The sequence below is a fragment of the Saimiri boliviensis genome, chromosome Y (assembly GCF_048565385.1).
Source record: "Saimiri boliviensis isolate mSaiBol1 chromosome Y, mSaiBol1.pri, whole genome shotgun sequence".
Taxonomy (NCBI): domain Eukaryota; kingdom Metazoa; phylum Chordata; class Mammalia; order Primates; family Cebidae; genus Saimiri; species Saimiri boliviensis.
The window spans coordinates 11,436,397-11,451,599 of NC_133471.1; positions in this window are offsets into that span (position 1 = coordinate 11,436,397).

Genomic DNA, 15,203 nt, shown 5'->3' on the forward strand with positions numbered 1-15,203 from the left:
TAAATGTGAAGTGTCCCAGTCTGAAGTAACTGCTACCTGGGACCTAGATGGCCTCTCTCTTGATCTTCACAGGGTACTTGTCTTCTGGCCTGCCCTCTACTGGCTTCTGCTCTCTTGCTGACCCACACTGCTAGCTCAAGTGTCTTGCACTTTAGGGCCGGGCCTGAGGAGGAAGGAGTTAACACCCCAAGCTTTGAGGCCCTGGGGAGAACCTTTCATTAGGGAAAGGGGTCTGGCAGATTTTTCTTTGTTAGGCAGAACTTGGTTTTGAGGTGCAGTGGGGTGCCTCAAGCCAAAAGCTTGACTCCTCCTGCAGGCCAGACCCAACACGGCCATTCCTGTGACTGCCAGGCCACTTTGAGGCTGAGAGAGACAATTTTGTCTGGCCTCTCTCCTGCACATGTTTACGGAAGCCTTCTCTGTGTTGGCAGATTTGGAGGTCCACCAGATAGGATCCTGTGAAGAGATCGCAAAGGTCTTTTGCTCAATTTTTAAAACATTTTTTTGTTCATCATATCGTTTCCACAATCAAATGAATAAAATATGCAGAGGTTTACTTAGTGATAAGGTTGATGGTGCACTTGTGCTAGGCAGTGTTTTAGTTCCTTGAGACACCAAGGAGTTGTGACAATCCTTTGCTTTAGAGTTTTGCATATGTAAGTTCTGCTAGTGAGAGCTGTGTGTGTTACAATGTCTGATTTGGTCAGGCGGGATCTGGGCATCTATAAGCTTTGGTAGGCGGAGGCTGTTGTCCAGCAAGTACCTAATAACCCCTCAACATCCCAGTTCTTCTCCACCAATCTTCCGATTCTAGGACTGATGTGGAGGCCCTCAGAGCGACTTAAGAGGGGAAGTAGTCACTGTGCTCACTGTGCTCTGTGGCTAGCTTGTTTGGGAGAGTACATTTTAAATTCTCTGCCGAAAAAACGTTGGAAACAAGTAGTGTTTCAGCTTGAGTCTCTCGTAAATGGCTTGCAGTTGTATAAACCAGAGCATGCATACCACAGGGCAATATGAGGTTCCCTCTACCACCTTTTCTCCCAGCGGCCTAGGTGGACATCTGCAGCCTCACTGTGTGAAAGTCCAGTGCTTCATGCTTGGAGTGTCATCAGGGAAAGGCCCCTTACTTGGAAGGTTGCCGAGCTGCCGCGGAGGGAAGGACAAGGAGTGCAGTGCTGCTGGGTCTGCGTCTTGCTCTGTGACAGGAGCCACAAGATACCCTTGGTCTTATGAAGACCTTGGGTGTCCCAGCTCACTTCAGCCCTGAGCAACCTGATGCAGGCGCTGAGCCCTGGTTCTGGAGCTGAGAATACACCCTGGGCTTCCACAGCATGGCTGGCACAGTGGGCATTCAGGTGCCAATTTCAGGACTGCTATGGAATTCTGTGCAAGATGCATTGGTACACAGCTGGGAGCCAAGGGTCCCTGCTTGTACTGGAGATTCTGGGCAGATGTAAAGGGTTAAAGTTAGGGGTAGGAAGAGTGTTAGGGTTAGAGATTGGGGTTAGGGGTTAAGGTTAGGCTTAGTGTCAGGGTTTGGGGGTTGGGGTCAAGGGTCTAGGCTAGAGGATAGGGGTTGGGGTTAGGGTTAGTGGTAGGGTTAGGGGTTGGGGTTGGTTAGGGTTAGGGTTAGGGTCAGCAGGTTAGGGTTTAGGGTTAGAGGTTAATGTGGGGGTAGGGGTGGAGGTGAGGGTGAGGGTAATAAGTAGATTAGTAAAAACAATTCTGCTTCACTTCAGTAACATTTTTTCAAATTCACCAACTCATTTTTTTCTCAACAAACTTATTTTTTCAACAGAATAATCCCAGGCTTCTTAAAGAAACCAGTGACTTTTCACATCTTAAATCTGCAGAATCTTCATGTCTTCTGCCATATGCCTAGTTCAAACATACAAGATGAGGCAAAGCCAGACGCATTTCTGAAGGTACCCAAGAAATTCTTCTCTTTCTCTCTCTGGAACAAGATGAATTCTCCAGACCATCAGTTCTAACCTTCAAAAGCCAAACCTGTTTGTGAGATCTCCTTTAAATACTACTGTAGACCCCAGGATTTATTCCTTAAATTTTTAAAATATTAGTTTTATTTGCAATCCATATATTCGTAATTTTAGAATTTGTATTAATATAAGGGAGAACTATTTAAATCTTTCTATGCCATACGTGCTTCTGGCTTATTGTCCAATTAGTTGTAGACTCAGGCTAAACTTTTGTTTCTGTCTCTAATTTTTGTCAGAACAAGTATAACTGATCTTGAAACATTTGCTTTTATTGTAGGGACTCGTGCTGCTGTCTCTATTTTTTTTTTCTCTTTTCTTGCGATCTGTGTGGAAGCTCTTTAATATGAATATTTTAACCACCTTCACTCTCCCATGTCCACTATCAGCACATTCAAACTTACCCAGCCAAGGCTGTCATCTTAGGCCAGGGAGTTTTTAGGATTCTTCATTTTGCTGTGATGTGGTTGACACCCCTTTGACTCACTTTATCATCCTGGAGTTCTTTCTGTTATAGGAGCCCAAGAGGGCAGAAAAAGAAGGTAGGTGAGCAATTAAGCCCTCTGAGTCAGGAGAGTGCTCCCTTGTGTTAAGCAATGTTGTAGAACATGGTATTTAGTAAGCTCCTCGCAGATGAGCCACATGCAGAGCATGCATGCCTGCTTGCTGCTGTGAGCTCAGACACCCTTATCATTAGTCCATTAGTCTTTTCTATCTCTGGAGGGAATTATAAGGGGCACTTGATAACCTGTAAGTAAGGTGTTTCCCCAAAACGCTGAGGATAAAACGAAAGGTGAGGAGTGTTAGCCACAGGTCAGAAGTGCAGGAAAGTCTCTCAATGTGGGTTGTTGGAGAAATGCAGGCCTTTTTCAAGGACTCAGCACATTCTAGGATGACAAATTGGGATATTAGATACCCTCAGATATTTGTCCCAAGCCTTTGTTTAGGGTTCTTTATTAATTTGTTCACCCACCACAATGTCAAATGCTAAGCAGGGCATTGGAATCTCTCCAGTCCAAATTACCTCGGTCTAATTTTAAAGTTGAGTTTCTCATTACTCTCACTTGATATACCTTATGTATCACACACTCACTCTAGTAACACATCGTGCTCACTGTTACCTTTGCAACAAGACTTGATTTTAGTTAGCCTGGGGGAGTACTCTTCACATGTCTAGACCCAGTTCTGACTCATTCTTCTTCCCTGCATCAGTCAGTGGGGGCTAGGTTAAACCACGGTGACAAACAACCTCCAAGTTTCAGTGGCTCAAACATATTTTTCCTCATTTATTTACATCTCATCATGGGTCAGGTGAGAGGAAGCTCTGTGCTGCATCATCCTAACAGAAATCCAGGCTGAACGAGGTACCATCAATAAGATCCCCATTGCTATAGAAAAAACAAAAAGCACACCGGATGGAACTCTGTTTCTTGGAGATTTCTTCTGGAAAAGCCACATGTTATTTCTTCTCACCTCTAATGGCCAAAAAAAAAAAAAAAAAAAAAAAAAAAAGTAAAAAAATGTCATATGGCCATGCAAAAAGTGAAGTGCAATGGAACACTCAGAATGCATTCATAAAAAATGAACTGAAAATATGACTATTGTGATTAGCAGCCTGCATCTCTAACAACCCAGTGCTGTAACCCTCTGAACTTTTCATGTCTTGCAAAGTTATTAGAACTTCTTAAGCCATACCACTCAGAGGGACTGCAAAATACATATTGACATCTCCTTTAGGATGTCCTTAGAGAATTCAAGGAAAAGAAGTTAAATAATTCAGAAGTGCTTTTGTGTACAGCTATTTAGCACTAGAGGGTAAGGTTAGAGATAGATCGTAATGATAGTAATAGTGTTAGGGTTAGGGTCTGGGTCAGAGTCATGGCTGGAAGTATGGTTTAGAGGTAGGGTCATGGTCAGGTTCAAGATCAAAGTCAGGGTCAGAATTAGGGACCAGGGTAGGGATCAGTGTTAGTTAAGGTCAGGGTCTAAGTCTAGGGACAGGACAGGGTTAGGGTTAGAACCAGAGCTTTGTTCTCCTCAGGACCCAATGGAGGAGAGGCCATGGCTTTGGAGCACCTGGTAGCATGTCCACGGTGAAGACCAAAGTTTTGTTCTCCTCAAGACGGACCTGGGGAGATGTAGCTACAGGCCATGTGAGGAAGGTGAGGCAAAAACTTCCTGTACGCTCTTAGGTTTACTTTCACATATTACATTCTCCAAGTCTTGTTTTCAAAAGCAGCCCTTGCTTGAGACTTTGGCTGCTCCTCACTCATACTGTGCCATAATATATTGTAAGATTTGGCTTTGTTTCCGGGGTGATATCTTAGTATAGATAAAGGAGAAATGCTTAGAGCCGCCATGAGGACAGCTGAGATGAAAGCTGGGGATGGGCGGGCATCTTTCAAGTCACCCCAAGCCTGAGGCTGGAGGAAACATGTCCACCCTCTGTAAACACTTTTGTTCATGTTTTTATTACTCATTTCTCTTACGGTGTTAAAGTAGTCAAAACAGATTTAAAAAGTGAAAAGTAGGCATATTAAAACTTGCAACATTATTTAAGTTTAAATATATTAATTGTACCTCATCGTTTTTTTTTTATTTTGTTCATAAAGTGTAAGGTTAATTGGCAATACTTGTAGTAGTAGATCGAATAATGTCTGTTTTACAAACATTGCATCCTCCATTACACGTATGAACCCCAAAAATCTGAAACAGGTCTCAGAATTTTTAGGGCGTTTATTTTGCCAAGTTTGAGGATGCGTGCCCATGATGCATCTTCAGGAGGTCCTGACATGTGCCCAAGGTGGCAGGGCACAGCTTGGTTTTATACATTTTAGGGAGACATCGGAAATCAATCATTATGTGTAAGATATGTACATTTATGTGCATTGGTTCAGTCCGGAAATCAATATATGTACATTGGTTCAGTCCAGAAAGGTGAGACAACCTGAAGAGAAGGCGAGACAGGGGGCTTCTGGATTATAGTTTGATAAGAGACAAATGGTTTCATTCTTTTGAGTTCCCATTTCCCTTTCCAAATGAGGCAATCAGATATGCATTTATCTCTGTGAGCATACAGGTGACTTTGAATAGAATGGGAGGTAGGTTAGCCCTAAGCAGTTCCCAGCTTGACTTTTTTCTTTAGCTTAGTGATTTTGGGTGCCCAAGATTTATTTTCCTTTCACAAGGTTTAGCATGTTTTCCTATGAGCATTAAGTATTCACTGTGTATTTTATTAAATGAGGCACAGATTTTACAAAAATCAACTTCATGACTGGCTATATAGACATAATTACATAGAAGTTCAACTAAATTTGGAAACATTGCAGAGTTTGGGTTTCCAATAATTCTCTGTGATTCTTTAAAAGGTAAAGTGTTTTTCCCCATAAAACATAGAAACATCTAAAATCACCCATAGAATGTCCTGCCATTTTTGTTTCTCTAGTTTCCTCATTTTCTGCAAAGGTTCATTTAGGAAATTGACTTGGAATATCTTTTTAAGCTCTTCTGTTTTAGAAAACCTGGTGAAACATTGAATCATCATGATCACAACTTCGGTTCACATTCTTTCTTTGAATATTTTTTACTCAGTTGCCAATGTTTGATTCCAGTGTATTATGGCTAAAAGGTAGGCACTGAAACAAAATAAAGACAAGAAGTATTTGGAATAAGTGATCCAGTCATAATGAATCAATTTGCCATTGGAATCTATTTTTACAAAGTCACTCTTTTAAAAATGTTTAGCCATAAATTGAAACAGAGTCTGTAAGGTTATTTATTTATTTATTTATTTATTTATTTATTTATTTTGCATGGTCTAAAGTGAAAAGCATTGTAGAGAATGAACCCAGGACACAACCACAGCATAAGAAAAAAAAAAAAAAAAAACATAAATAAGTTTATACATATGTGTTACTACTGTAACAAACATGTAAAGAACATTTATTTTTATTTATCAGTCTGTATTATTTAATTTTTTTGTGTCATAGATGCTCTTATTTAAAAAAAAAAAACAGGACTAGTTAACTGTCAATTACTAGCAATTCATAGTATAAATAATTAAACAAGGAAGTGTTCAAAAATTATAATGTTTTAAATATTTATTTTACAGCAGTTTTTGACATACACAGAAATTGAAAGAAAAAAAATGCATAGATTTCCCATGTAGCTCCAACCTAGTTTTCTCTCTCAATAACATCTTCTATCAGTGTGTCTCACATGTCTTGTTAATATCTTACATAATTTGTTATACTTAATGAACGAATATAGACTATTATTAACTAAAGTTCATACTTCATTTGTATTCTCTTAGTTCTGTCTTACCCTGACCCAGCATTTCATCCAGGATCCCACATGGCATGTTAATCATCACGTCCCTATGGCTCTTCCTGGCTGTGGTTAAACATGGAATATTTCTTATAATTAGACTGAGGTTATGGGTCTGGAGTTAGTAGAACACAGAGGTGAAGTGCTGTCCTTGTCATTTCATGTTCTCAAGGTGAACTCTCACCTTTGATGTTAACTTGGATCATCTGACAGAGCTAGCATTTGTCAGGTTTCTCCTGTGAAGTCACTTTTCCTCCTTGTCCACATTGCATGTGTTCTTCTCGAGTAAGTTACTATGTAAAGACCATACTTACAGAGTGAGGAGTTAGCTCCACCTTCTTGATGGCTGAGTGTGTACATCAATTATTTGGAATTCTTTTGCAAAGAAGATTTCTATTCAACTCCACTTGCTTATTCACCTACGTATACAAATGCACCTAGATAATTACTGGAAGCTTTAGTTAGTATTAAACACTACAGCATTATGTTGCACAATTCATTCCTGTGTTGGTCATTGGTAGCTCTCTTTGGCTCCAATTTTTCTTTTACATCTTTCAGGGTTTTTTAGTACTGACTTTCTGATACTTTGAGTGTATCCCGGCTCATATATTTACTGTCCCAGTTCGAGTATCAGACATCTCTTCAGAAAGCCTGATTCCTTTTTGAATGGTAGGAAAACTTACATCTGGCTGCCAAATGAGCACATCGTATCTTGTCCCTCATTAGCAATGCTAGGAAGTATAGGTGTGTGTGTAACCTACCTATACACATCTAATTACAAAGATTTCTATGGGAACTGTATGTATCTATATTGAACTAAATATAAGTTTACGTTGATGTGTCCACCTCTGATCTACTATCACATGAATAATTCTAGCCTTCTCCCCTTGCTTATTTGTAACTGCCCCCTTCAACAGCGAGCAACCTAGTTTCTACCATCTGTGACTTATGTAACTCATTGTTTGATTCCAGATACAGATACTGTGGTTTTACAATTCTTCACGATTACCCTTCTTGAAAAGAACTTTATAAAATGGAATCCCGTGATGAAGTACACTTCATTTGCCTTCTGCCTACAGATTCTGTTCATTTTCAAAATGACGTAGGTCAGCACCATTTTCCCTATACCTTCAGTGATTTTTTTCCGCACATTTGTGTCTCAGTCCACTTTGTGCTTACAAAACAGAATACCTGAGGCAGGGTAATTAATTTGTAAGTAAAAAACATTCATTTGGCTCATGATGCTGGTGGCTGGAATGTCCGAGGTTGGGCAGTGCATCTGGTGGGACCTCAGTCTTTTTCACCTCATGGTGTAAAGTGGAAGGGGAGCAAGGGGTACACCAGAGATCACAGCAAGAGTGAAAGCAAGAGGGAATCCAAGGAAGCCAGACCCTTATTTACTAACTACTCTTGCAGGAATTAATCCATTCCTGTGAGAGCAGAACTCACTCACCCTCATGGGAGGGCACTAATCTATTCATGAGGTATCAATCCCCATAACCTAAGCACCTTCCACTAGGCCCCACATCCCCACACTGCCACATTGGGGGTCAAATTTCAACTTGAGTTTTTTTCAGGGACAAACCACATTCACACAATAGTAATTTGTAGCATAGTTAAATGATTTTTCACATTATGTATCTGTGTGGTGATACTCTGCATCCTGAATAATATTATTTAATTAGAATTGAGTTGGATTTACCTGTTTAGCTGTAAAATTCTGTGTGTTTTGACAAATGCATAGTGGCAGGTATCCACTGTTAAAGTATCATAGGAACACTTCCGACCCCCACCCCATGCAGCCAGTGACTTCCCATCTGTGTAGTTTTCCTTCTCCAGAATCCCATTAAATGTGGTCACACTGTGTGGATTCTCCTCAGATGGTCTTCTTCCACCTAGCAATGTGCATGAAAGATTCACTCATGTTTTTGTGTGAGTTGATAGCTTGTTCCTTTCTATGGCTAAATAGTATTACATTGTGTGAATGTATCAAAATTTGGTTATTCATTTTGGGGAGCAAAACTTTCCTCTTCTAACCTTGTTCCAGGGTCGGAACCCTTCAGATTAACTGACAATAGATACATTAGTAGGGGAGACAAAACTTGGCTTCTTGTTCCACAAGTATCGTCATGGGACAAAATTCATCAGATGACAGGATCCAGTTTACAAAGAGGTAAAAATAGCCCTAAGACAGAAAATGAGACTAGAATCTCATAACCCATAAGTGCTGGAGTTTTCCTATTTAACAACATTTTTTGAGCCAGGGTCTGGCTCTGCTGCCCATGCTGGAGTGCAAAGGTGCAAGCTCAGCTCACTTCAACCTCTTCCTCCTAGATACAAGTGAGCCTCCCTCCTCAGCCTCCTGTTTAACTGGGACTACGTAGGCACCTGGCATCGTGCCCAGCTAATTTTTGTATTTTTAGTAGAGACATGGTTTCGCCATGTTGCCCGGGCTGGTCTTGAACTCCTGGCCTCCCAAAGTGCTGGAATTATAGTCATGAGCCACCATGCCTGGCTGAGTTATTGTTTTCCATTGAAACATAAAATTTCTCTCTGTAGCAGCCATAATTTTTGATCATAGACAAAGTCAGATTATTCTTATTTTTAAAATAAGTCTAGTTTTGTTAGATTTTGCCTGATTATTTGTGTAAGTGCAGCAAGAACAAGAGCTGACCAAATAGGTGCTTTCAAGCTTCTTTGCTGGAAGTTGTCATACAGAATATCCTGTTGGACTCTTAAAGGCCTTGTTGAGACTAAAACCAAGCCAAGAACATACTGTTAAAGTTCAGCTGCAGTCTTTATCGCATTGTGTCAATTCCCCTCTTCTTGAGGTCCCCAAAATATCCCCAAATTCTTGAGCCTATAAGGAAATGGTCTTCCCTACTAACCTGTAAGGCTGTGAACCCTCTAATCTAGGTATCAGGCTGGTTTTTCTCAGAGTGCTTTGTAAAGATTGGCTCCATAAAAGTCAACCATATGACTGATGTCTTCCATAAAGATGAAATAGAACTAGCCTAAAATGACAACAAGTTTTGTGATGTGGACTGTACTTACTTAGTACCATTTGAAAGTAATGAAAGATTTGATTTTCACAGGGAGCAAATTGGTGACGCCAGCCCCCAGCGACCTTGTGTTCTACTGCAGCTCACCTCTGGATGATGACCCTGACGCCATTCCACAGGTGCCCATGCATGATCGACTCATCCCCTCTCTGCAGGTAAGGCCGTGCCATTTCCACCCAAAGAGAGAACAGGAGGGAGACCTGAGGCAGAGAGTGGGCACGGTCAGCTCTCAGGGCTCCCTGGCTCCTAGAACAGAAGGAGGTTTACACATTTCTGAAATGCCTTGAAATTTAAAAATCCAAAAACATATACTATAAAATCCTCACAAAAAAACTCACCTAAGTATGGAAGGAACATATTGTTTGCAGCTTGGGGCTTTGAGCTCTAAGTGGTGGCAGCTAAATGAGGCTTCTCATTGGGTCCAGCTAGTCAACCGCCTTCAGCGTTTCTAGTCATACAGGCATCTGGAAGCTGGGGTTTTGCTATTGACTGTGGTTGGTTTGTTTAAATTAACATGAGATAGTACTGCATATCCAATAGAATTGCTGAAATGAAAAAGACAGGCTATCTCAATGACTGGTGAAGAACTGAAGAAACTAGAACTCTCATATTTATACAATTGTAAGTATAAATTAGATCAAAGTCTATGAGAGAACCCTTTTGCAATATTTATTGGTGTAAAACATGGACAAACCATATTCCTAATTTAAAATGTATATGTTTGTATACCAAAAGACATGTAAAAGAATGTTTGTAACAGCGCTATTCATATAGTCCAACCTGGAAACAATCTAAATGTCCAGAAATAGGAAAAGATAAACACATTTTAAACGATGTATACAATGGAATATTATACAACAGAAATGAGTGAATGGTGATTCTCATAAACATAATATTGAGTGAAAGATGCCACTCACCTATGATTTATGTATAAATTTGCATAACTTTTTAAAAGAAGACAAACTAATCCATGATAAAAGAAGTCCAATTGGTTATCTTTGGGGTTTAGTGCCCTGCAGGCATCAGTTATGTTTCTGGGGTGTTGTCGGTGTTCTATATCTTGATCTGGATGGTGTAAAATTATATAAAAAAATTATAGAAGTGTATCCTAGGATTTTTGCATTTTACTGGATATATTATACTCTAAATCAAACACACACACACACACACACACACATATATATATATATATATATATATATATATATATATATATATTTGTGTTGAAGATCTTAAAATCATAAAACACTTAAAGAAATGCTTGAACAACCCTAGGAGCTGTGTTGAGAAGAAACATGAGCAGTCATGGAGAAAAGAAGGGCTGGATCTAGTGTGATTACTGTGGCTTCAGTGCCTAAGTTGATCACTGCATACTAATGCTACCGGGAGACATAGAATAAAAGTAATGCTAGCCTAGTTTTGAAGGAAATGCATGTGGAATGATGAGTAACCAAACTTCCAGCATCTGATGGAGCAGACAGAAAAACACGGGCAGGAAAGTTCCCATTTTCTGAGAATTCTCACCATTTTTCACACTCAAGAACCCAAGGAATTTACAATAAAAAGGCTCTTCCAAAATAGCAATGCAATGGTGAATACACAAGGACTTTCTCTGACGGGCACAGTTGCTTGTCAGGGAGGGGCAGCAAAGTATTCTTTGCACAACAATCCTAGGCTGTGGCTTTAAACACTCTGTCCTGGGATATCTCTCTCCACCACCAGTCTGGGCACATTACTTGTTAAGGAGGCTTGAATACCTTGGAGAATATGAATTCCTGAGAAAAAATTATTGAGAAATGTGAGAAATATAGTAATTATAAACCGGGAAATCACTGACATCTGATCATCTAAAAAAGTATATGAAGAGATGTACACATTAGCAATCAGAGAATGGTAAATTAATAAAAATTGGATTTTACATTACAAATAATAGCATGGCAACCAGTACAAAGACGGACAATATGAGGTGATGGTGAGGATGATGAGAAGCAGCAATTGATATCCTCTCTCAGAGATGATATAATTTGAAACAGTCATTCTGCCTAAGTAATCTGTCACGACTCACAGAAATCAAGTACAAGAATAGACTCAGTCATTTCACCTGTGAGTGAATACAGACTGACCATATTCTCACAGAAAGATAAGTTGGTTATATTATAATATTCATTTCAGAGCTATTTGTGGTTGAGAGAACTAGAGTAACATGTCAAAACATTATAGTAGGTCCAGGGGAAATGGACTTCAAGACTAGGAATAGGGGATAAAATGTGTAAGTAAAGCAAGAGTGAGATCTTTCATAAGTTAATAATAATTGCATAGCAGAAAATGAGAAATACAATTAACTGAATTCTCGCCCCTGAAGTTCACAATGAGAGTTGAGAGAAGCAGGCCAAAATAAGATTATTGTCTCAGTCTTTAAGCAGTCCCTATTTAGACAGAAAAATAAAATCAAAAGAAATTCATGCAAAAATCATCCCATTATAGAATTAAGAGTATCCAATAAGATTAACTCTGTGTCTTTAACTTTTATAATTTTAATCTTCAATGTTTTGGTAGAAAATTTACAGTAAATTTTTCAATTAAAATACAATTAAAACTTATATATTTAATTTGAATAAATTCCCTAAGATGTTTATTTTAGAAAAGCCTTATTGCTGTAGTTTCCTTCTTTGTATGTTCACTCTTGCTAATGCAAATTGCGTCTCTGGATTCTTCATCCTACGATCTGATAATATTGATAATTGTTCCTAAACAACACACCCGTGTACACTGCCTCCTTTATACTTTCACACTGAGCATACACACTGGACAATATGACTATAAAGCGTTCTAATAGGGAGTCCATAGGTATTGGTTTGTTTGGAAAGTCTTGATTTATACGTGTTCAAACAATTATCAATAGGACCCCTCTTTTACTCTCAACGGTGTCCCTGTTTGTACAAGCAATTATATGGTTGTCCTACTAATCAATACTTAATATATTCAATACTTAAGGAAGAATTCATTGGGATAAAAATCAGTCTCAAAAGTAGAAAATCTTGCTCATTATTTATGGCTATTTCTTTTTCAAATTTCCCACATTATGAACATAATTAAAATTGTCCAAGTTTTGTCAGTATTAGGAATGGATTCTAGCATAGATTTAGAATTAATGTTAACATGTGACTTTGAAATGGACGTACTGTAGCTTGAAAATATTTTACAAGTATTTAGATCCTGATCTCCTGTCCCCAAACCTAGAGATACAAGCGTTTTTGTTTAAAATAAAACAAAATTGTTTTTCTGGCTTATGCTACTGTATTAATTAGTAATTTTGCTCACAGGAAAAGGTTTAAATATTATGAAAAGTTATATTTATAAAAGACATGCTACACAATTGATATATTAAAATGAAAGTATAGTAAAGCTTTGGTTGTATAAATATTAGATTCCCCATTTATATGTTTTAGAGAATAAAGAATATTAAGGGTTAAGTTTACCTTCTGCATAGAGTTCTCCTGAGATTATTAGTATGATGAGAAAAGTTTTTCAACCTCATTCTCAGTGGTGTGCTTCACAAATATTTTAACAATTCTAGCCACTAGGCATTTGTCATTAAGTATACAATACTTCTCATGAGGAAAAAGTTAATAATTTACATCTGCCTAAGTCCTTTTGTAACGAGTCTTATATTTCACTTAAAATATTTTCAAATAATTTTAAAATAACACAATGATATTAATTGGCATTACTTATCTTGCCAGAGTCCAATAATAACATTATAATTGGTTTGGTCATCAATAGCAGCAGAATAAATAATTAACACAGGCTGCATTAAAAAAACTAGGTAAATTTTCAACCTAAGTTCCCAGTTGTAAATTCATAGATTAAAGTTCACTTGTGGCCATGGATCTTTACCAATATTGATCAAGTAAAATGATGAACTTAGGAACATGAGCTAATGGATACCTGATGTTGAAATATGTGGTGGTCTAGATTGCACTTCCTAAAGAGATATATAATCATAGTTGTCTCAAGTAATGACAGAAAAGTATTATTGAAAATAGTTAGCATCATATTATTTAAAATTCCTAAAATAGTAATATTTGGCATTTAGAGAGTTTGTACTTTGTGGCAGATGGTGAGATAAGCAATGTAATATATCAACATTCATTTTTGAGAAATATTTAGAATGTCCACAAAATGGCAGGATATTTAACAGTACTGAGGTAGTTAGCAGTAAAAAAAGAAAAGAAAAGAAAAGAAAAGAAATAAAATTTTTGCCCTCATGGAGTTCACATGCTAATGAGTTTTAATGGAAAATACAAAATAGGAAAAAAAAAAAAATGGTGGATAGGAGGCAGGATTAACTTGGGGCTCCCACTTGGATGGACAAACCAGGATGTAGAGACTGGCATCATGAATTTTGGATCCAAGAATTACTTCAGGGATACACCAGGAAAGCCAAGAGAATCCACAGATCCTTTGAAAGACATGGATTGCTCCTGCATGACCCAGGAGACAGCCTACATGCTTTGAATACCCAAACACTGAAAAGGGATTGTCCACGCCTGAACACACACCTTTGGGGAACCTGAAGGTCTAGATTACAAGAGAAGAATTTGACCTTACCTGGAGCCGAGACAATTTAGAGAACCTAGTGAAATACAGGAGTAGGGGAAGCAGGGGGAAAATCCCTGGCTCTCTGGGTCCCCAGAGAAGCCATTTCTGACTTGTCTAACAGGGGACCTGAAAAGGGCTGTCAGAGGAACAGGGAAAAGATCACAGGGAGAAGGAAACCACCAGGTGAACTTTGAAACAATTTCGACTGCACAGAAACTTTCCAGCCAGCAATAGGGAAAGGGTGTGAATCTGGTGTGCAGAGTCAACAGGTGGGGAGGCACAAAAGCCTGTCTCGCTTTCTCAGTTGAGAGGCTGGTAGTCTGAGGAAAGGTCTCAACCCTATTCACCCACCGCATGGAAACAAACTTATTGCTGTTGGTGGGAACATGGTAGAAGTGAGACTTGCTTGTTGGGTTGTGTAGGAGCTGGGTAAGGTCTGTAACTGCCAGCTTTCCCTCAGTTCCCGGAAATGCTTCATGACACAGCAGAGGCAGCCATAATCCTCCTGGGAAGATAACTCCATGGACCTTGGAATCACACCCTCTTTCCCCACAGCAGCTGCAACAAGCTCCACCCAAGGAGTCTGAGCTCTGACATGCCTAACCCTGCCTCCACCTGATGGTCCTTCCATAACCATTCTGGTAGCTGAAGACAAAGGTCATATTCTCTTGTAAGTTCTAGGCTCCACTGATCCTCGCCTATACTACCACAGCTGATGCTCTCTTGGAAGCGCTACCTTCTGGCAGGAGGCCAACCAGCAGAAAACTAGTGCATGAAACAAGTACAACCAAGGACCCTCAGAGTTCATTTCACTCCCCTGCCACCTCTATTAAGAGAGGTGCTGGTATCCATGGCTGAGAGGTCTGAAGAGAGTTTACATCAAAGGGCCCTGTGCAGGCAACCCGCAGTACTAACCCAGAGCCTGGTATCCCTGTCAGATGGCTAGATTCAAGGAGAAGTAACTGTGAGCCAGAGGGCCTTGTAGGGCCCCCACCAGCGCATGCCACCACTACACGGCGAGCAAGAGGGTCTGGCAGCACGGAGAAGACCCTGCATTGCCGTGGTTACCAGCAGGGTTATTGCTGCCACTACACTATGAATAAGAGGTCTCTGCAAGTGCCCGCACTGCCAGCAGGAGATGCCCTCACCGCGCTGTCAGAGGGCCCTGCATTGACCCTAATGGCCAGCAGGGGGCGCCCGAGATCGCCTTTTCAGATTC